Raw genomic sequence first — 24,880 nt, 5'->3', positions numbered from 1 at the left:
ATTTTCTACAGGCCTGGGAGCTTTGAAGGATTCCACCTCGGTTTTGAGGAGTGTGAAATTTGCTTTAGAGAAGTTTTTCACTGTGGTTTTCTGGGCAGGGGGTGGGGTCGGGATGTGAATATCCAGTGAGATTAGTTTATGGTCTGATCTTACCAGTGAGGGATACACTTCTGGTCTGGAGCATAGAGTCCCCATGTTGGTGATGATCAGGTCCAGTATGTTTTCCCCTCTTGTGGGAGTGGTAACAAGTTGTTCCATAGCATTTGAGTATATAAATTCTAGGAACCTTTGGGCTAGGGTGTTGGAGCTAGAGTAATGCTCCCAGTCTATGTTTGGGTAGTTGAAGTCGCCCAATATAATGGTTATTTGGAGAAAATAGAAAACCCAGGTGTTGGTAATGCAAGCCAACAGAAATGTACATCTACTGTATTAAGAAGCTGATATTTGCTGTCCCACCTAATTTTATCAATGATTTTGTCTCACAGCCGCACAACATTCTGACAATGCCAGCTCATATGTAAGTAATCTGTGTCAGGAACACTGTATCTACAATAACATCCATTACCATGACCTAACTGCTATCTAAAAATACAAGAAGCTATTGCCACAGATGTACCCATTTGAATAAAATAAATTAAGTAAGAAAAATCAATCTTCATACCACTCACAATATGCAACAATTCCTCCCCACAAATAATGCAATGCAACATTTACTGACACCTGTTATGCAACCATTCAACTGCAGCTGCAGACAGCAATAAACAATGATAAAAAATGCTTTACCCTTGAGTCTGCTGCATCATTTGCTTTGATTAATTTGTAGTCTGGTAATATAAGCCAGTTCCCGAAGAATTTGCCACCATTTAAAGTAACGGATATACATCTCATGTAAGATATGCATATAGAACAAGAAAAACACTCAATTTTCCCTAACATCAGTACGAAAAAAATCTTTACTGCATCTAATTCTTTCAGGAAACAATGTTATCAAGTACAATTTCTGTAATAATCCAAATGCAAGATGTATCCAAGCCTGTTTGGTTCAATTTGTGTTTGTGAGCGTCACAGTGCAACCCTTTCACAAACCTGAAATCAAGACCCACAAGATTCCAGCTCTTGAATTATGATTTTTCAATGTTACTTTTTGGCAAAACATAAGAGTGGTATGATCAGGTCTCTTGATTATAACCACGTTATTATGTTCTTGAGAGATAGATGCCAAGAACTTCACTTGAGCGGTGAATCTTGGCACCCATGTCTCAAACACATAATAATGGCTTATGTACAATGAAACCTGATCATAACTCCTTGTAGTACATGGACTCTTACCTATTCCCTGTATTATCTAATACAACAAGAAAAATGTATTTTACTGGCTTTGAAAGCCAGTAAAGCACTTAGTGAGTGCTGTCACAAAGATGACAAGTAAAGAGAAAGTCAAGGACAGTTTTTAAATGCTGACGTAATTTAAGTAAGTTACTTACAGACTGATGCTTGTAAACTTCTGCAGATGTATGAGGAAATATATTCAGGGACATATGAGAGCAAAGGCATGCCCATTCCCTGATACCAAAACTTAGCAGCCCTTAGGAGGTGTGTAACATTTGTTACACGCATTTGAAAGCACTGTTACTGTCAGGTCTCGTGCTGTAGTAAGTAGCTTGTAACCAAGGTATTATTTAGCCATTTTTTAATGTAATCAGGTTGTACTACAAGAATATTGTGAAATTCTACAGCAAACTATATAGACTTTTGTTGAAGGTAAAGAACTAAGTAAGACCATGCTACTGCTATTTTAACATATTCCAGTAGCTTGTTACACCACAGTCCCACCTTCCTTGCAGGAAAATAAAGCTTAGTTCTACTCATTCCATGTTTCATATTTTGCCTAAGGAATCTGGTAGTAACACATTTTCATACATTGAGGAAGTAAGAGAAAACCAATTTCTGGAAATGTCTAACAAGAAATACGAGTTTAGGTAATAACAGGGTCTTTCCTATTTGGCCCACTAATGAGAAGGAAAAATATTAAACTCTACATTACACATACTGCTTAAATACTGAGAGAGTGGCTTAGTATATAATGGTACAAGCTGCAAAAAATCTAATGCTAACCAAATACTAAGATACTCTAGTTTTTGCACAATTCTGCATGAAGATTAGGAAGAGATTGTAGTCCTATATGCTTTATAAGCAAATGAGAATATGTGTTTATTGGTAATATTTAATCATATCCCACTGCATATCTCTCAGCTGTACAGATTTTTGCAGACTGTACAGATTTTTGCTTCATATGTTTGGTATGGTCCTCTTTTAATTTTGGTTTTGTGGTAAATCACTGGCAAATCATTGAGAATTGAAGTCAGAAAATAATAACAGGCATTTGAATTTCAGACTTCATTCCCTTCAGAACATACATGCTAATGCAAAATCTCTTATTATACCATGACCCCCCATTAATATTCCAAAACGTGCACACTGATTGGCCAGCATGCACGTTGTAAATCGACTTATACTAATGGAAAAAGGTCCGGTCGCCCAGACTTTTTCCATTAGTATAAGTCTTTTTTTAAAGCACTGTCTCGCTATGTTAAAAGAGTTTAACATAGCGACACAGGTTTAAAAAAAGCAATGGAGATCTCTGTTGCTTTTTTTAAAGCTGTCTCGCTATGTTAAACTCCTTTAACATAGCGACACAGTGTGTAAAAAGCAACGGAGATCTTGCTTTCTCCATTGTTTTTTTTGTAAACCTGTCTCGCTATGTTAAATGGGTTTAACATAGCAAGACAGCTTTAAGATAAGCAACGGAGATCTCCGTTGCTTATTTTAAAGCTGTCTCGCTATGTTAAACCCATTTAACATAGCGGGACAGGTTTGTGTTAAAACAGCGGAGAAAGCAAGATCTCCGTTGCTTTTTACTGTTTCACTATGTTAAATAGGTTTAACATAGCGAGACAGCAAAAAAGCAACGGAGATCTTGCTTTCTCCGTTGCTTTTGGCCACAGCTCTGATGTACTGCGTAGGCATGCGCAGTACATCAGAACTGCCGCGGATGCCAGACAGCTGTGGAAGGGCAGCAAAGAGGCATTATACAATGCCATTATTTAAGAAAAGTAATTGTTTCTTTTCTTAAATAATGTTATAGTATAATAGCAATAACCCACTTCTGGGTGTGGGTAATGCGGGATTTACCCACGGTTGTCTTTGTTTGGTCCCGAGGGCTTCGCCCTCGGGACCAAACCACGCCAACCGTGGGTAAATCCCGCATTACCCACACCCAGGCGTGGGTTATTGCTATATTCTATTGACTTTCAATGTTTCGAAAGCAATATTTAAAAAAAAATGTAGTTATTTTTGGGCCTTTGTTCCCCCATTATTTATGGCTTTGTCTAGAATTCTTGTTCTAAGAGGTTGAGAAGTATATATCCCACAGTCTACCACAAATTCTCTAAAAGTATGAAAAAAGATTCTGAAGGCTTAAAGGAGGGTTGGTCAACCATAACACCCAATCGTCTGTGAAACCAAGAAGAATGAACACTAGAGAAGAACGGAGTCTGTCTGGTGCCTCTGTTACATCTGGTTCGTAATAAAACATCCAATGCAAATGCTGCTTAAAACAAACAGTATTAGGGATATGAGACACCCTTAGTGTCTTACCTTTTAAGTACAATCCATGGAGAAAGAATTCCATGCTGAAGAACTAATATACACCATCTTGAACCTACAAGAAAATGATTCAGGAAATACCATAATGGCAAGTAAGGCCCACAAGAAATTCCCTTTAATTAAATCAAAAGCTTTATGAATATGTATTAACAAGGGCCCAAAAATAATATATTCTTCTTCTTCTCTTTTGGCTGTTCCTGTTAGGGGTCACCACAGCATATCATCTGTTTCCATTCCTTCCTGTCCTCTGTATCTTGTTCTATCACACCAACCACCTGCATGTCCTCTCTCACCACATCCATAAACCTTATCTTGGGCCTTCCTCTTTTCCTGTTACCTGGCAGCTTCATCCTTTGCATCCTTTTCCCAATATACCCAGCATCCCTTCTCAGCACATGTCCAAACCAACATAATCTTCCAACCTGGGCTGACCCTCTAATATAATGATTCTTAATCCTGTCCATCCTCGTCACACCCAGTGCAAATCTTAACATCTTTAACTCTGCCACATCCAGCTCTAACTCCTGCCTTTTTGTTAATGCCACTGTCTCCAACCCATATAACATAGCTGGTCTCACTACCCTTTTGTAGACCTTCCCTTTCACTCTTACTGGTACTCGTTTTGTAGACCTTCCCTTTCACTCTTACTGGTACTTGTCTGTCACAAATCACTTCTGACACTCTTCTCCACCCACTCCATCCTGCCTGTACTCTCTTCTTCACCTCTCTTCCACACTCACCATTAGTCTGAACTGTTGATCCCAAGTACTTAAACTTATCCACCTTCACCAGTTCTACTCCCTGCATCCTCACCATTCCTTTATCCTCCCTCTCATTCACACACACATATTCATTCTTAGTCCTGCTGACCTTCATTCCTCTGCTCTCTAGAGCATATCTCCATCTCTCCAGGGTCTCCTCAACCTGGTCCCTACTCTCACTACAGATCACAATGTCATCTGCAAACATCATAGTCCACGAGGCCTTCTGTCTGATCTCATCTTCAACTGCAAATAAGAAAGGGCTCAGAGCTGATCCTTGATGTAATCCCACCTCCACCTTAAATGCATCCGTCACTCCCACCGCAGACCTTACCGCTGTCCCACTATCCTCATACATATCCTGTACACTCTTACATACTTCTCTGCCACTCCTGACTTCCTCATACAATACCATAACTTCTCTCTAGGCACCCTGTCATATGCTTTCTCTGAGTCAACAAAGACACAATGCAACTCCTTCTGACCTTCTGTATATTTGTCCATCAACACTATCAGAGCAAACATTGCATCTGTAGTGCTCTTTCCTGGCATGAAAGCATACTGATGATCACTAATCATCACCTCCCTTCTTAACCTAGCTTCCACTACTTTTTCCCATAACTTCAAGCTGTGACGAATCCATTTTATATCTCTGTAGTTACTACAGTTATGCACATCATCCTTATTCTTAAAGATAGGTACCAAAATGCTTTTTCTCCACTCCTCAGGCATACTCTGACTTTCCAAGATTTCATTAAACAATCTGGTTAAAAAAACACCGCCATTTCGCCTAACCACCTCCATATTTCCACTGGTATGTCATCTGGGCCAACAGCCTTTCTATTCTTCATTCTCTTCATAGTTTCCTTACTTCCTCCTTGCTAATCTGTTTCACTTCCTGATTCACTATTCTCACATCATCCGACCTTCTCTCTTTCTCATTCTCTTCATTCATCAGCCCCTCAAAGTACTCTTTCCATCTGCTCAACACACTCTCCTCTCTTGTGAGTATGTTTCCCTCACTATCCTTTATCACCCTTACCTGCTGCACATCTTTCCCAGCTCTGTCCCTCTGTCTAGCCAATCGGTACAGGTCCCTTTCACCCTCTTTTGTGTCCAACCTTTCATACAACTCTTCATATGCCTTATCCTTAGCCTTCACTGCCTCTCTCTTTGCCATGCACCTCATCTCCTTATACTCCTGTCTACTTTCTTCATCTCTTTGACAATCCCATTTTTTCTTCACCAGCCTCTTCCTCTGTATACTCTCCTGCACTTCCTCATTCCACCACCAGGTCTCCTTGACCTTCTTCCTCTGTCCAGATGTCACACCAAGCATCTTTCTCTCTCCCTTACCAGCTCTGCTCTAGTTATCCAGCTATTCGGTAACTCTTCACTGCCCCCCAGTGCCTGTCTTAACTCTTCCCTGAACTCCACCTCGCAATCTCCCTTTTTCAACTTTCACCATTTAATCCTTGGCACTGCTCTCACACTCCTCCTCCTCTTCTTGATCACCAACGTCATCCTACAGACCCCCATTCTATGCTGCTTAACTACAGTTTCCCCTGTTACCACTTTACAGTCTCCAATCTCCTTCAGACTGACCCTCCTGCATACGATATAATCCACCTGTATGCATCTTCCCACACTCTTGTATGTCACCCTATGCTACTCTCTCTTCTTAAAATATGTATTCACCCCAGCCATGTCCATCCTTTTTGCAAAATCCACTATCATCTGACCTTATGCATTCACTCCAATCACCAGTTTTTCACTCTTGGGTACACTCACCACCACTTCATCCAGCTCATTCCAAAAATTTTTCTTTCTAATCGATCACATGCCTAACTTGCAGAGCATATGCACTAACAACATTCATCATTACACCATCAATTTCCAGCTTCATAAACATCACTCTATCCAACACTCTTTTTACCTCTAAAACACTCTTGGCATACTGTTCCTTCAGGATAACCCCTACCCCATTTCTCCTGCCATCCACATCATGATAGAACAATTTGAACCCTCCTCCTATACACCTGGCCTTACTCCCCTTCCATATGGTCTTTTGCATGCACAATATATCAACCTTCCTTCTGTCCATCATATCAGCTAGCTCTCTCCCTATACCAGTCATACTGCCAACATTCAAAGTTCCTACCCTCACTACTACACTCCTAACCTTCCTCTTCTTTTCCTGTCTTTGGAAATGCCTTCCCCCTCTTCTTCTCCTTCAGCCAACAGTAGCCCAATTTCCACCAGCACCCTGTTGGCTAACAGTACTGTTGATGGTCGTTGTTAACCCGGGCCTCGAACAATCCTGCATGGAAAACTGTATTGTTGCCCGTATATGTACAAACCCAGCCACTGGGGATGTACAAGCCAGTGCATTTCTTCGTGCCAGTCCCAAGCCCGGATAAATGGGGAGGGTTACGTCAGGAAGGGCATCCGGTGTAAAACCTCTGCCAAATGATATTTGTGGACAAGAAATACTATCTTATTGATGTAAATATTTAAATGTGGCTGCACACATTTTACCCTTGATTGATGATTATGAGAAATAAAGCTGGAGAGCATTGTCTTTATGTAGTTAATACTTTACCATACATTTTAATTTCAAGATTATATAAGAAATGGGGCAGTAATGAACAGCGACAGATATATCTCTACCAGGCTTTGGAAATATATTAAGAAATCATTTGCTGTATCAGAGTTCTAAGGGGCCATACCTGTTCTGCATATTTACAAAAATCCACAGATGGGTCAGTAGACAATCCTTACATGACTTGTAAAAGTTTTGTGTAAGCCCATCCAGCCCTGGTGCTGCTCCTGCTGCAAGCTCCCAGCTTGTCATTTTGCCTCATCATGTATAACTGCATCAAATGCCTGACTATCAGATTTCTGGATTGTTGGTTTAGATACATCAGATAAGAAAGCAATAAGCCATTGTAGTAACACTGAACTTTTAAAAGAGTGAGTATTTCCATAGCCCCTATACATCATTTCATTTAACTCATATGAATTTTTGTTTATCATTTGTTTACCAGATTAGTTCAACTAAGCTAGTGACCTCTTTTCAAGTATGCCCAAGGATGGTATTTCTCTTTCTAGGGTAATTTCCCTGCTGTTTTGACAGTTATCATGGGATCTCATTAAATCAAGCAGATAGTGATTCAATTTAACATCTTATTTATTTAACATTTGTTTACCAGGAAAGTCCGACTTGGAACAAAGCCAATTTTCAGTGGATGCCCAGGACAAAACGCTCCAGATGCACGTCTTTGAAAAATGGGAGAAAACCGGAGTACTTGGAGAAAACCCACACAAATGCAAGGAGGACATGCAGACTCCACGCAGAAGGCAACTGCAACACGCTGTCGTACCAAAAAAAGTTAGCAGCAACCAAAAGCCATACAGCATCAACTAACGTCTTTATTAAAAACAACAGGAGTAACTTAGCGCTTTCTCCCTTCTCAAAAGGGCATCATCAGAGTTAAAGACCGTTGAGTGATTGTGAATTGTATTCCACGCAGAAGGCACTCCAGCTGAGAATCGAACTGGAGAACCTCTTGCTGTGAGGTGACAACACTACCACTGCATAGTCGATCCTATCTAAAGGACAATACACTCCACACACACAGCACCTCATTATGATGCACTGCATTGTCAGCAATCAAATAAACTTTAGTGGGAATCGAACCCAGAGTGTCTTTCACCACCAAAGGTAAGTGTGGTACCTGTTGCACTACTGACACTGCTTAAATTGATCCACAAATGAGTTGTAGTAAAACACTGATTGGTAGTACTGTTTCCAGTAAAATGATATCTTCTAAAAATGGCAAGCTCTCAAGAACGTTCTTAACATCTATGACTTATAATCTTGAGGAGATTTTAGTGTTTTTTCTTGAAAAGAAAGTTTCTACCTCTCCCATTTCCCAAGAATTCTGTGCATCTTTATTACTTTGCACATGGTCATAACCAAATTAAGCTAAGCTAGCAAAGTTTTGTCTTTATAACCCAAACGCTGGTTTGTACCTCCTAACGGTTTTGCACTTGTATTAGTGTTGACCCTACCCATACATAACTTTGCCCAGCTAGCTTCTTGGCAAAATATTGGAAATCCTTCTTAAATTGTAACCACCTATCACCTGAGTGACATTGGCAGAACTATTACTAATAAAAAACCTGCTTTTTGTAAATAAACATATTTGTATCAAAACTCATTATCCAGAGTAGATCACACCTCCAGCTGACCAGGGAGTAACATTTTGTTTAGCCATCCCCAAGACTATAGATAAGAATGAATGACAGGAAGGAAAATAGGTGAAGTATATGCATACAAAATATTTATCTACATAGAACTATAAATAGATATATTTACATTTATAGATACATAGATATATAGATATAGATATAGATAAAGAGAGAGTAAAGAAATAGATAACTAGATAAAAATTGAAAACAATGTAAACATATTTTGTTTTATTCTGAATTTGAGGTAGTTAAAACACCATATACTTATTCTGCTAACAATGTATATACTTGCAAATCTGAAAATGTGGTTGATTTAGCTAAATAGAAATATTGCAAGGATGCTTTCAAAAAGGATTTATGAATGCAATTTGGACTTTAGAAACAAAAACATTTTAAATGCAATAGTGAAGCACACTATATGTTGTAGACATTTTATGAAGCTTGAATTTTGGTGCTTAAACAAATGTGCATGGATATTAGTGGTGGACAACGCTCTGGAGTGTAAGGAGCTTGGATGGTAAATTAAACTGAATGCAGATTGCTGTCCAGGCTTGAATGATCATATAAGCATAAAATGTGAATTAAAAAGAAAACATTTTCCAGACACTTGTTTTAATTATGTAAGCTGGTATTTGAGGTCATTGATTTGACTTGATTTATTTGGGTTTAAGGTGAAGATGACTGGATTATTTAATTTAACATATTGGTGTACACAATTGATTGACCCATTTTAAAAGAGTCAGTACCTACCTGTATGTATGGATATAAAGGGTTCATGAACATGTACAATTATTTCTCATAAAGTCTTGTGATTAAAGGAGATGGAGTGCTAAATGTGCTGGAGTGGACTTTTTGGTGTGCATGTTTGATTTATTGTTATCTCTTTTTTTTTTTTTTTTTGGCTTTGTATCAGTCGCAGTCACTTTGTGATATTCTCTTTCCACTATTTTGAGGCAGTCAACAGTCCCTTCTCCCTGGACATCTGAATGGAGTTATCCTCTTTGAGTGAGGTAAGGCTGCACACCATTCCAAGTGAATTTAGTAATTCCCTTTGTGGTTTAAAGAAAGCCTTGGACAACCTGAGACTTGTCCTGATACACTTACAAAAAATCAATATTTGGCATCCAATAACCAAGAGAATGAATCTGTTGCTTCAGTTTTTCCTGTAACACTGAACACAAAAAGTAATGGGGTTTTTACTCGCTCTGCCTCATTGGATTTGTTTAAAATAATTACTTTGCAGACAATTGTCCAGTATGTTAACATTCAATTGCTGACCAGAGTTATCTGTGCCAGAGAACCCTCTTAGTGACTGTTTAGGTCACAGCCATCCAAAACTTCTCAACTCTTGGAGCTCAGAGGAAATTATAGGTATGTTGAAAGATCAAGAAAAACAAAATAATTTAAATGACAATTTCCTTTATAGGTTTATAGGTTCATAGGACTGTACCAGGCTAATGATCACAAGGGCCTTTTTAAGCCTAGCCATTCATCCCAAATCTCTGACAAGTTCTGGTACCCATGATAAGTGCATGCAGGGGCCTGGGAGACCATTTACAGGTTGCCTGTGTCCATTAGAAAAATAAGTGCCAGACCTGTTCCCCATTCATCTACCATGTTGAAATTGAGTTGGGTTAGGAAGGAACTCTGCTTCACATGGATGGGAACTCTGTTCCAGAAAAGGGGTAGTCTCTTTGATAAATACCTGTCTCTCCAATAGGTCCTATTTATATCACAGGCAAGGTTTAAGTCTTTAAAATGGGTAGTTCTGGTGCTGTTTGTTTTGTGGATATGCAAAATGTCCATCAGAGTGGGGTCTGACAATTCCATGTATGCCAAGCATAGAACTTCCCTCAACAGCCTGTAGGAAACAGAATACAGAGACAGGGCCTTGAGGCAGTCTTCAGAGGATCTGTTACTTACACCCTGAATTACTTTAGTGAGAAACCTCTGTGGATGTTCAATTTGTTGGATGTGCCTGGTTAGGTAAATACCAAAAGTAGCATTATACTCAATGATAAGTCTGGTGAATATTGAATAGCCTGGAACTATGACCTCATTGGACCTACATGCCATACCTTTGCTTTTATGTCTTTATGGAACAATTTGCTTCGCTCATGACTGTATTGTGAAAAGAAAAATAGTCCCAAACGGTGGTCTTAACATTTCTTAGTGGCATCCCGCTGGAAAATCCATTGTTTAAGCAGTCAGAGTAACTGTTTGATTGGCTGGAATAGAAGTTATGGCTTTGTTGAAGGAACACAATGCTATAAAATGACATCAATAAACACAGGTATGAAGCAGTTGAATTCCCAGGTGTTCATTCATTTCAACATTCCTCTGTTCCCTCTTAATATGACTCTCTTATTGTGAGTATGGACTGAAAGGGGGTAATAATTAAGGAACAGAAATGTAAAAAATCCATTGTGATATATAAGATTATTTATTGGGTACATATTATATTATGCTTTTAAAGATATAGAAAAACAAGGTGTCTTGCAATCAAGGACCTTCTTCTGGGTTGCTGAATACACTCTGATTGTTAAGTCTGACCACTCTAAAGTTTTTTACTGGAAGATCGACACCCAATTCCCTCCACTTCAATGAGGAGGTCATAAAAGTTGAAGCAAAATGAAGTATCAGGCTTCCATCTGGTCTGAAGGGTGAGAGACCAATGGAAAAATCAACAGATTTTAGATCAACCAATGGACAATCAGCAGAAAATTTTTCCAGGACTATTGACAGTGACAGATGGAACAGGCATAGGATTTTGTAGATGCTAGCAGGTAGAGTTTCATATTTACAGTTTAAGCAGTATTTAATAAGAAGCAGAACACTTGGCAATTTTGGATAAAGGTATGCCCTTTATTTCAGCTTCTAGGGCTGAAGCCTGTAAGACTGTTGTAGAACTTAAGTTATTCAACTGTATGCTAAATTGATCAACAATGCTGGGAAAGGGATAGAAGGTGGGTCTACTGTTTTTTTTTAAAGTACTACTTCTAATCCAACACTATGTAATTTTCTTTCAATGTTTAAAAATGTATGAGAAGGCTATAAGAAAATTATTAAACGTGGCCTCAAAATTAGGTTTTAAAAGTTAGACCATGAACAAAAGAAGAACTTGACTAGTTTACAAAACTATACAAACCTATGATTTATGAAGGCCAACAAAGGGATTGGTAGGGTTATAATATCCATTGAACAATATGTGGCATTTATTGGATGACAGCACTGTTTATCATAGGGTTAGACTATAGAACATTTTGGTGCAATTGCTTTCATTTTTGGTAAATAATAAGTGTTCTAGGGTGCTTTATCAGTTTTCCTGTGTGCAACATGCTAGGAATGGATATAGCTTTTGTATTCCAAAGATCAATAAATAGGTTTCTAGACCTCTGATAATGCTAATTGCTGCTGTTCATTTAACTAATGACCTTATGTTGGACAAGTGTTTGCAACCTTTTTTAAAACTATTCTTTTTTGTTAGAGACTATTGGGACTTTTCACACAAGTTAAAGGATCTTGCTATAAAAGGTTTTTGCTTAAATACCCAGGATTCAATAAACTCTGTGTAGGCTTCTCACATAGCCTACATAGAGTTTACATGTTTGTGAGGTGGTGTGCAGAAAGTGGTAACGTGAAATGCATATTAATGACTCACAGAGTGTCTAAGTTAGGTTTCATGGCTGGCAACAGTGCTGCCAGCCAGAAAACAGTGTAAGTGAACACAAATACAATTCTGTTTAAAGCAGAGCACCTATGGTCAGTTGATTTGTGCAGAATGCCACAATGACCACCAGGGCTTCACAGATAGCTGTGAATCTGTACGTGCAACATATCTCCATAAAGGCCAACATAATGTTGAGACATTTATCCAGAAATAGGGACAGATTTGCCATAGATGTTGGATAGACATGAGGTAGAATGAAACACAAACATACCTGTCATCCTTTTTGAGCAAGATATGTGGACAAAGGCATACATAATGGTGGGTTAAAGGCCCATAAATAGGGACAGATCTTTAATATTGCACTTCCAAACTTAGAATGTTGATAGAATAAATAGGTTGTACATTAGTGTGACCTTTCTGAAAAGAATGAAGTTTGAAACTCAAATGTCAGTCATCAGTTTCTGACTTCATTCTGCAATGACATGCCAATGGTTTGCCAGAAAGCAAAAATGTTATTAGGAAAAGATCACAAATATGAGACAAAAGCTGGACGTTTTGCACAAATCAGGACAGTTGAGAGGTATGCACTCAAATGTTTGCAATATTGAATCACATCAGTCCATAGATCATCCCAGGGATATGGCAGAAAGCCACAAATTTGATATGTAAAATATCTGGGCATACTCGTAATATCTGGATAGTTGAGAGGTATGAATGTGAAGTATATGGTCCAAACACAGTACAAGACAGTGTACCTGCAGTGCAGAGTATTGTGATATCCCATTCCGGCTATACTGTACTGAAGCTGTGTTAATGATATGTAACAGGACATGGACTGCCATGTAAAATTCTCACTCAGGGGAAGTGTGTATATTGAATAGGGACACACAGATGAACTGTAGGAATGAACACGGTTAAAGGGGACAGGTGAAACTTCCTCATGTACAACAGAGGAGGGCATGTCAATGGAAAATGGTGATAGCAGCAACACTAAGCACACATCTGTCTGGTACACTACAGACTATACAGTGAATATGCGTTTTATGTGACTGTCACACAAGATGACATATCAATGGGGAGGATGTCTGTGTGAGATACGCATCCTTACATGAACAATGCAGAAGGCATCTATCAGGGATCTGACATACAACTGGGGTAGGGTGCATATTGTAAAGGTGTGCAAACTGACATGGCTGAGTATGAGTGTAGTCTCAGCAGAGGTCTCCAGCAAGGTGGCCACAGCTAAAGGACCATGGCAAACATTACATAAACCAACCACAATCATGTAGAATATCAGAATAATACCACCACTTATCCCATGCCTCTGACATAATATATATGATGTGGAGTGATAAGAGATGAGCATGCATGCTCGAGCATGTGCGCGCGCGCACGAGTCCAGGTTAGCTTAGTCCTTCTACAATACACCTTACTATCCCACACAAGCTATATCTGTGAAAATTAACCTCTACCTCTAGTACACTAACAGGCTTACTTGTAACCATCACTTAATGCCTTACACACAGACCCTTATATTGCTTCCAATACTTGGTAGTCAAAAGCTAGACTTTTCTCTTTTTGTAATTTCAAAATACGATAAACTATCTATCAATTACATAGATCAGAACATTTCTAGCTGAAATTCACTGTATACAAGGATTTATATGTATATTGAATGTTTTTTGCTTTGTTAATTTGTACTCATGATTGCAATAGGCAAGAGTGACTCATTTTATGTATTTTATCTTTATCTCTGTCCTGTCAAGATTCTCCACATTTGGATTCTGCATATGTAATTGTAACCTGTTATTTGTCCTTCTTAGACTTGTTTATTGTATGTGGAACTGGTTTCCCTGGGTATCCACGGAAAATGGGTTTCACCCAGTTGGACTTTTCCAGTAAATAAATGTAAAATAAATAAATAAAATAATAAAATATTATGATACATCCACACTAATGAAGGTAACTACACACACTGTCCTGGCACTGTAATATCTGCAGGAGGTATTTGGAGGGACACTGCTATACCTGCATGCGACAGTATGGGCAATACAGGCTAGTTGTCTTGTGTGCAACACACACACATACACACACACACACACACACACACATATATATATATATATATATATATATATATATATATATATATATATATATATATATATATATAAAATATATATATATATATATATATATTTAGGCAGAATCCGCACTGTCACAATTAATATACATGACATTAATGTTGTCAGACATCTATGTAGTGTGTGCATAAGCAGAACAGGTAGCACACATGCATCTGGTGTAACAACTTGATTGGTGTTCTGCACCATCAGACAGTCATGTATATTCCACAGAAAGAATGCCTAATTATGGCCAATAAGCTGTGTGACAGCACACTGTGACAAAAGTGCTACACTTCAGTTACACATCACTGGAAGATGTGTAGGGAGGTACACGAAGAAGGGTGCATTGTACACAATTATTGGTCTGATGAAGGCTGGGAACTATGAAGTTATTATGGCCTCTGAGGTGTATGTTCTTCACCTACCCAGTACTAGTGTTACATTCAATGGAGTAGTCAGCACTGTGACTACATACTGGTAGATGTACCACTTACCATCTACCCCAGGAATGGGTCACATACCTATTGGTCTGATTATAGAGTGTGATGTCCACATTATACTTGGGTGGTGTGTTTGTTTCCTCATTCAGCAAATCCCTCCATGTTTCTTGTCAATGCAGGTGTTGTCATGGTTGTAACAGCAGTTTTTTAGTATCTGTTGATACTGTCTGTATTGTATTAATATCATAGTTGGAGACAATGGTTGCCCAGAATCTGTAGTCCTTCGGGCAGTTGTTTGGACACAACATGTGTATGTCATCTGTGATGTCCATCACTTAACTAATAGGCAGGAAAGGCCATAGCAGACACCCCTGATGTACTGACCTGATCACTGGACTTGAGATATAGGTCATGCTCTACATTTCAACATAGTGAGATGCCACGTATGTCATACACATGTCTACCCATTTGATGATATAGCTCTTTATGGCCATATATGACAGTGTTGATTAAATACCTCAGTGTGGATTTGTGTCTCAAAGGCCTTGACCTGGTCAAGTTCCACAAGATGATATTGTTGTCATTATACATGCCCTCGATGACCTCTTTAAGGACATCTTTCAGATGTAATGGACTTGATGTAGCATTAATAATTCACACAGGTTTGTTGCACACACCTGGAATATTACTAGTGTATATGTAGAAGAGGTCCATGACAACATGTTGGTCTACCTCACAGTCAAGGAGAGTCAGGATGTCTCTATATGTACATGCATGCACCAGATGTTGTTCCCCCAACTCAGGTGGATGCTTGTTGATATACACCCTTGTATGGGAACATAGGCCATTTGGATGGTGTGTTGAACTGTATATTTAACCATATCAGGAAGGTGTATGTGCTGCTTCATGCCCAAGGTGATCTGTGATGTTGTCACAGCCCATTGCTTCTGTTTGCTAGGCCTGAATGAAGGTAAAACAGTGTATACTGCCCATCACGATCCTGCCTAGGGTTTTAATGCAATTCCCCATGCAAGTATCATTGAGAAAACACCCAAGCAGGGGATTAACCCTTACATCAGTTGATGGGTAACGAATTGTCTCACTGACAGACAGACTGACTGACAGGAGAAGCTAACACACTCAACTGAATGGTGACAAAGGCACACAATTTACAAAAAAATGCAGAAATGTGTATTTGTAATGTTTTCCATCTCACCAGACACATGTAGCAGCTGGACAGACAACAGAGCTTTCTCGGCAAGATAACATAGGACCTACAAACCATACCATGATGCATCTGGATAGATTAAAAGCCATGTTACTGTAATCTTTATTGTACAGGATGAGTTGACTTCTACATGTATGTTTTAAGGTTCAGTCTGTGAGTTTGGCAACAATCATTTGTGTGTGGCAGCTCCTTCTGTAATATGTTGCCGTCATTGCAAACTCTATATTAGTGCTTCCAGTTACCAGTCGTCTGCAAACATGGTAAAGCACAGGCCATCTACCATTGCCTGTGCTTCAGGGAAGTAGTTTGAAAACAGTTTGGGGCCCAGCACAGATCCTTTTGGTATTCTAATGGTAATTGGCTACTAGTGGAGGTGCAGTCCCCAGCTTTGAGAGTGTGTGTTATGTCTGTGAGCCAGTTGCCTATACCTGTACTGCTCTATGGCTTAATTCCCACATTGGAAATCTTCACTATGACACTTGAATGGGGATGTAAAAAGTCTTGGATAAGTGAACATAGGTGGCATGTCTTGCTGTCCATCATCCAAGTCAATGGGGTCAGTATCCAAGAAGTCCACAAAGTTCAATAAGCAAGATCTACCATTGACAGAAACAAAATGGGTAGGGTCAAGTGTGTTGAAGGTCACCTATGTCCCTGTGAATGTGGTCCATGCTGATTCCTTCCCTAGCCTTGCAGATAAGTCTTTTTAGGCATATGGGTAAATAGTTGTAGTTCTGCATGTTACCAGATCAATGTGCATTGCATAGCACACATGTGCTATTACATGCTGTACTGTGGTAGATATATGTGTGGAAAAGGTACTGAAACACCAGGGTTGCAGTGCTTGGTGGGGGGCAATAGATGGATGCATTGTAAATATGTGATGTATTGTTAGATATGGTCCTCATTATGTAATGTTTACACATGCAATTTCATGTCATACTTAGGGAATAGACTGTAAATAGCAGTAATACAGTGTAATCTGCACATTTCCACAGTGCAGCGAACAGCAGATTTGCATGATGGTTAGCAAAGTGCACATGCATGCAAAATACACATGTTTGTGTGCAGCTAAGCAGTGAGCAAACGTGAGCTGCATTGCTAAAGTCTGATAGTTAGTACTGTGTATTAAATACACCTGCCACTTAATTGACACTGTGGCAACACATTAATGCATTGATACATTCCTTGTTAGGGCCAGATTGTCTTGGGGTTGAATATAGGTGTATTTTAATACTTTTAAATACATTTAAATACATTGCCACCACATCTAATACTTGTAAATGCATGTAAATACATTGCTGTCATTCCCTGTTGTCGTGTGTTGTTGTGCAATGTGCATCTACATGTCAAAATGGCTTAAAGAGGTGAAATGGCTAGCTAGGACAATGGTGAAATAGGGAGCAAGCAGGAGTAAGAACAAAGAAAAATTAGGGCAGGAATGTGCAGGGGGAGATAAGACAGAACCATGGCTATCCATTTATTTAACAGTGTAAAGTGAATGTAAATGGAAAATATTAACTGAATTTGGACTGTCACCTCCAGAGAGAGGGGTGACCACAACACAATCATGTTGTATAGCCAATTGGACCAACTCACATGTGTGAATAAGACACATGTGAAATGGAGAGCTATGTGTGGGATGAATTTTTTTTTTTTTTTTGTGTGGGATAGGTGCCCATTTTTTTTTTTTTTTTTGAGCAAAAGAAAGAGGAATATTGCAGAAGGTACGTAGGTATGTCTGAGTCAGATAAGTTGGGTAGATGAGGAAGCAATTGGAGACAGACAAGACAGACAAGACAAACAAGACAAAAGACAAGGATGGTGATGGACTCAAAAGGTTGGGGACACTGTGACTGGGATGGGGATGGGGACATTCCAAACCCATAGTCATCAAGCTGGGTGACAGTGAGAATTGAATCCTCACCCGCTGGTCTGTCATCACTGTCAACTCACTCCACCGCTGCCTGCAGTGCTTGATGTCTCCTTCTCCTCCTCCTAGTACTACATAAAATGAGGGAGAGCAGCATCTCCAGCTGGTGTAGGCATGCACCAATAGTACAGTGCAGTGCATGACCCTATGCACCAGCCCTGGCAAATCTGTGCAGGTGAGAAAATCATCACCTCTGCCAGTGCTCCCGGAGGGAACCACTAGACCAGCCTGAAGGGCAGGACTACCTGAGGGGGCAGGTAGTGCAGGGGCAGCAATGGCAGTGCTGCCAGGTTGGCTTCCAGAAGTGCAGGGCAGCAGTGCTGGAGTTGGTGGGGGGGGGGTGGTGTGGACAGGTGGATCATGTGGGACAGGCCTACCCTGCTGTATTGTGGCGCATTTAGTGATGTGGTACAGATGGATGTCATGGGCACAATTTAAGAACAAGGTATAAAATAAAAATAAATAAATAAATAAATAAATAAATAAATAATTAAATAAAATAAAAAATAGATATAAGGGTTGCTTGGGGTGATAGAGAAACAACGAGTTAAGATATACAATGCATTAATACAATTATTTGACTCTGTTATCTTAACTTTTACTTTTAAGACTACCACCTTCTAACAGATAACTTTTACTTTTAAGACTACCAGCTCTTAACAGATGGATGCTATACTACAGATGCAGCAAGTACCCCTTGACGTGTGCATTTATTGCACATATGCGTGTTCCAGTTATACAGATTACAGTTTACAGCAGGACATTTGTGCCACTGGTACAGAGGATTTAATTTAATTTAAATATAATTGAAGAAATAGCAGCATAGTATAGTTGGGAAGTGTGATATGTGAAACCACAACTTCTGACTAAAGTCTAATATTGTACTCTTGGTTTGTGCTACAGATCAATGCATGCATACTTGCTTTTACAGTTGAGATATGCATGCTCAGTTTGATACAACTGTATAAAATACCAAGCAAGCTAACTTTAACTTTTAATGCTACAATAACACTACTCTTCTACTACATACTTAGCACATGCTTCCATCATCCTTCCCAATCTAGCTCCATGGGTTCAGATATTGACCTCCCTTTCCCTGTCAGTTATGGAAAAAAAAATAGAACAGAATACCTTTATGAATGCCAGTCTTGTCTATATTCAGCAAGTACTCTCTATAGTTGATACTTACTGTACATAGGTGTGGGATGTCCACAGTCCTAAATTCCTCAATCCAAGCATCAAAGGTATCCTTTTTCTTGCACTGTAGGTCATTGAAATGATGCCTTCATTGGTCACCATTGAGAGGGATACTGGTGGCACTGAATACAGCCCAGTCTAAACTATCCCAAGCTTCTGACTTATACTGGGAACCAGAATAATTTTCCTGCAGAAGCCTGACACTGTGGTTCTTAACAAGGAGTCCAATAAAAATCTTGGACTCCTGGACACCCCATCTCTGTGCCCTAAACCTGACACCTTCTCCACAAATGCCTGCCATATCTTCCATGGATCAAGAGCAATGGAGAGTTATGGTTTCCTATCAATTCCAGTTATCACATTTACTGAGTGTGTGCATACTGTTTGAAACTGTTCCACTCCACTTACCCTCTCCCAAACATGGTGCTCGGCAGTGGCACCTCCAAGTACTGCATTTGTGTGATGGTAAGTGGAGTGCAACTGCACCAAGCAGTGAGACATTACGTAATTGCAGCTGCAATGTCGAGGTTATTGGATGTACAGGCAGTTGTGTCTGTATGTGTGTGTGGGTGGGAGGGGGGTGTATGTGTGTGTGTTAGGCAAATGTGAAGGCCATGTCAGTCTAGATAGCAGAAGTATACTTACAGGAATATAGTGCACAGTATACCCACAGCCATACATCTGATAATAAATGTGATAATGCACAGATATATATGCAGAAATAACTGATACAATACTAGTGTCTCAGCCCTCATACATATGTCAGCTCCATTATGCCAAGTGTTATAAATAATAGTGACTATAATGGGAAGTGGAGCAACAGTAAAAGTAAATGGAATCTGCTGTATTCAAACCCAGGACCATGTTTATGGCAGTCCTACACTTTCAACAAGAAGGATGAAAAAACATTAGTCTATTTTGCATTTCATTGCTATAAACTGTAGTGTTGCAACAGTAAAACAAAGTTGCTAACCCTGTACTAGAACCCAGGACCATCTATACTCTAGCCCTATACTTACACCTGCTGCCACAGGACTACTTACATGACATTCCCAATTTTACTAATCATTCTTAAGTTTCACTGTTAACCACAGCACAATGTTACTTAATGAGTTTGTGCAATGCACAATAGTATTAATTGAATGAATCTGGTTTCAATTTTTGGCTGTCTGGGCTCTGTCTGCTTCCAGGGTGGGCCAGTTGTCCAGTTTGGGCAGTGCCACCCTTCGCAAAAAACAGATAAGCATAGCCAAACCTGACATTAATTTTTCTCCATCTCCCCTGTGTTTGTGCTAAGCTGTGCATCACACAAACACTGGCCAATAATAGGTTCATACTAGGCTATCTGCCCGAGGGCATTTACAAGCCTAGCCCATAGTTTTGTGGCTTACGCCACCCCCTTAGTATGGGGAACTATACCCATTATTTTGCTGTGCCTCTGTTGAGCAGTGACACTGAGGTAATCCCTGGGGTATATCTGCGATCTCCCATCCATTGGTCAAGATTTCTCTTGAACAAGGCCAGCGAGGTGCTCTGCCTCACATATACCGGGATTTTATTCCACAGCATAGGGAGTCTTTGGGTGATGAATCTATCCCTCCAGCACGTCCTATTAATAGCCGTGTCGAGGTTTAAGTCTCCCGCCCTTGTGGCTCTGACGGATCTAGATTTTTGAGGTGAAGCATATTCATCAAATCTGGGTTTGACATGGCCTTGTATGTTAGGCAAAGGTCACCTCTGAGTAGCGGTGGCGACTGAATAGAGCTGGAGTTCTTTCAGTCGGGCAGCATAGGACAGATGTTTGAGACCCTTTATTCTTTTGGTGAGGAACTTTGTGGCCTCTCCAGCTGCTGCAAGTGTCGGGTCAGATACATTCGAATGGGGCATTGTACTCAATCATTGGTCTGATGAGTGATGAGTATAGGGAGACTATGACCTCCCTTGATCTAGATGAGAATCCCTTCATGATAAGGTGGGCAATGTAGAAGGTCTTCCTAACTACTTTAGCTACATGGGTGTCGAATGACAGACTACTATCAACCTGGGTCCCCAGGTCCCTGATAACTTCTTCTGTACTCAGTGGATTGCCACCTATTTGGTAGCTAGGGGTAACCTTGTTTTTCCGAAGGGTATGACTATGCATTTTTGGCATTTAACTTTAGGCCATGGCTCTGGCACCAGTTATCCGTTTCTGTGAGACCCTTCTGAAGGATATCTGTGTCAGATGTGTTTTCTACTATGGCCCAGTTTGCAGTCATCTGCAAACTTTGTCAGCCATAACCCTCCTGTGTTTGCTTGTACTTGGAAAAGTAGATGCCAAACAAGAGTGGGCCCAGGACTGAGCCCTGTGGTACACCACTTGTGACAGGCTTTGAGTCTGACATGGCGCCAGCAACTCTGACCCTGTGGGTTCTGTCACTCAGCCAGTTTGCAACCCATCTTGTGATGTATGGGTTAACATTTAAGCTGATGAGTTTTTCAATGATACCCGAGTGGGGTATTGTATCAAAGGCCTTCACCAGATCGAGGTAGGCTGTATGGACTGCCTTTCCTCATCAATGGCTTTGGTGACTGTTTGAAAAAGTCAACCAAGTTTAGAAGGCATGATCTGCCTTTGACAAAGCCAAACTGGGATGGATCCAAAGTCTGCAAATTCCTATGTCTTTATTTATGAGGTCCATTATGATCCTCTCCATGGCTTTGCAGATAAGGCTTGTCAAGCTAATGGGCCGGTAATTTACAGGGTCGGTGGAGGCACCGCCTTTGTGAAGTGGGACCACAGTTGCAGTGTGCCACTCCCTGGGTACGTATCCAGAGGTAAGACTATGATTAAACAGCTGTCCTAGCTGTGGGTTTAATTCCTCATTGAGTTCGTGGAGCACACAGCCGGGGACACCATCAGGTCCCATGGATGCTGTGTTTTTTGCTTTGGAGAGAGCAGTTCTCACTTGGGCGTTGGAGATGTTTGGGGGCTGCAATCGCTTGGTATAGATATCTCTCCTTTTGGGGAGGGGAGAAGTTTGCACTGAACCTGTCAGCCAGTATGTTGGCAATGTCTGTAGGATCAGTAATCTTCACATCATTTTGAACTAGTTCTGAGCATATCTGGGAGTTTCCTCTCAGGTTTCTAACATAGCTAAAGAAGGCCTTATGATTGTCTTTTGAGTCTTTAGCTATTTTTCTCTCAAAATTTGCTTTGGATGATTTTATGAGAGCTCTTAGTTTTTACTTATAGTGATCAAGGGTGTCTTACCTTTTAAGGATTTTGCTCTATCTTGTAGTAGCTTCCTCCTTTTGTTGTAGAGTTTGTTTATGGCTGGGGTCCACCAGAGTGGACGCTTGCCTTTGGTACAAAGAGTCTTTGTTTTGCTTGGGATTGCCTTATCCATGCAGTCCTGCAGGTGCTGGTAGAAGGCATTTGTAAGTGATTCAGCGGCTTGAGTACTGTTTTCCGTCGGCTCGGGGCCTTAAAGGAGACCACACTAGTCTTTAGAAGTGTGAAGTCGGCTTTCGAGAAGTTCTTTACTGTGGTCTTTTTATTTCAGGTGGGGTGGGATGAGGACCTCCAGCGAGATTAGTTTGTGATCTGATCTCACCAGTGAGGGGTATACTTCGGTGTTGAACATTGTGCTCCCATGTTCGTGATGATGAGATCAAGTATGTTTTCTCCTCTTGTGGGGATGGTGACTAGTTGTTCCATGGCATTTGAGTTTATGAATTCCAGGAACTTTTGGGCTAGGGTGTTTGGGCTTGAGTAGTGTTCCCAGTCTATATTAGGGTAATTGAAGTCACCTAGTATGATGGTGTTTGGTGATACATTTATCCCCTCTAGTGTTTTCAGGAAGGCCATGTGAGGTTCCTGAGTTTGTGAGGGTGGCCTGTAACATGCTACAATTTGCACAGCAGTCTTGCCTAAGGTTAATTGCACCTGGATGGTCTCCGATGCATCGTGCATTGCCACCAGTCTTGAGGTGTGGGTGTCTTTGATGAATATGGATACCCCCCCTCCTTTCTTGGTATTGTCCGGATTTTGGGGCCGGAACGCATGATAAGAGGTAAAACCTGATAGTGCTGGGGTGCTCTCAGGAGCCTTGAACCAGGTTTCTGTCACTGCACAGATATCGATGTTCTCCATACTGAGAAGGGCCTCGAGTGCGTGCATTTTGAGATTTAGACTTCTGGCATTGAGCAGCATTACCCTTAGTTTTTCCTTTTTGTGTTCTAGGGTGGTAGGTTTAGAATTTGAGCCTTGCCTAAAAAGGCACTATGGGGTGGCAAGAGCCTTTGCCAATATCCGGAATCCCAGGGTGACAGGTGCAAGCCATCCCTGCGAAGCAGCGTGGCTTGTCCAGCATGTCATCCCAGGCAGACAGACATTGGATCCCCTTTGAATGACACCAGAGTTTAAGCCAATTGTTAAAGCTGATCATCTTATCTCTGTATTGTGGCATCATTCTTGGTGAAGGTAGGATACTGCTCAAGGTCAGGGTCATACCTGCCTGGGCTACATAATCAGAGAGCTCCTCAATGTCTCTTTTCATGTAGTCCAAGGAGGTACGTCTCAGGTCGTTTACACCAGCGTGGACAATGACTGAGTCATATTTGTACCTGCTGTTGAGAGACCTGAGTGCTTGCGTTATGTGGCGGATTCTAGCCCGACAGGCAGCTTACTGTGACCTTCTCCTTACTCAGTCTGGTGAGCGGACGTCAGTGTGTCTGACTATGGAGTCACCAATGACTAGTGTGTCTGGCATTGTGTTTGGCCTTAAGGGCTGTGACTGTTTGACACTCTGACTGTGAGGTCTATGTGTTGCAGGTGTTGTGTTCTGAGGTGGTGGTTGTTTGGGTGTCTGCTTTGGTGGCCTCTGCTGTTTTGGTAGATTTTTGATCAGAGCCGCGAGTATGTCTTTGTGTGTTTATGTGTATGATTTGAGGTTGTGATGGTACTATGTGAGACTGGGTCTATAGTGTGTGTGGTAACCTTCTCCTCCTGACTGGTCTTGCCAGTCCTATGTTGAGAGAGCTCAGCCTCCAGTTTGGCCGTATAGTTGCATCTCTCGCATGTATTTGTGTTTTGTGGGAGGAGGAGAGGGTTGTCTGTGTACATGAGGCAATTGTAACATTGCCTCAATATTCCCAGGTTCACCAGCTGAGCAGGAGAGGACACTAGCAACTGATCCCTCGACATGCTAGAAGGACTAGACAAAAAAACTTTAAAGAGATTCCGGGGGACGTGGGTGACCGAGAAATGGGGGTTGCCTTTTGGGGTGCTATCTATAAGAGTGCCGTATCAAGGTAATAAGTACTGTAGGAGCAAGTGCTAGGTTTAACAGATAGAGAAAAGTCTACTTGGAGTCAAGTAGAGATGATCTTTTAGGTATTAGAGAAAGTGCTAGTAACAGGGATGCTTAAAGGTAAGATTGAAAAGAATGCACTCTGCAGTGTGCACTAGAGAAGTTAGATATGAAAGTAGGTAACTTGAGTTTTACCTGTTTAAAAGTTAAGGTTTAGTGGAGAGTTACTATTTTTAAAACAGCAAGATGGACTGAAAGGGGTGGTTACTTTTGTATTTTGGTACTATGAAATACTGTAGGATGGCCAATAA

This window comes from Protopterus annectens, chromosome 1.part1, assembly GCF_019279795.1.
Source record: "Protopterus annectens isolate FY-2018-M chromosome 1.part1, PAN1.0, whole genome shotgun sequence".
NCBI classification, from domain to species: domain Eukaryota; kingdom Metazoa; phylum Chordata; order Ceratodontiformes; family Protopteridae; genus Protopterus; species Protopterus annectens.
This window is presented reverse-complemented; position numbering follows the sequence as displayed.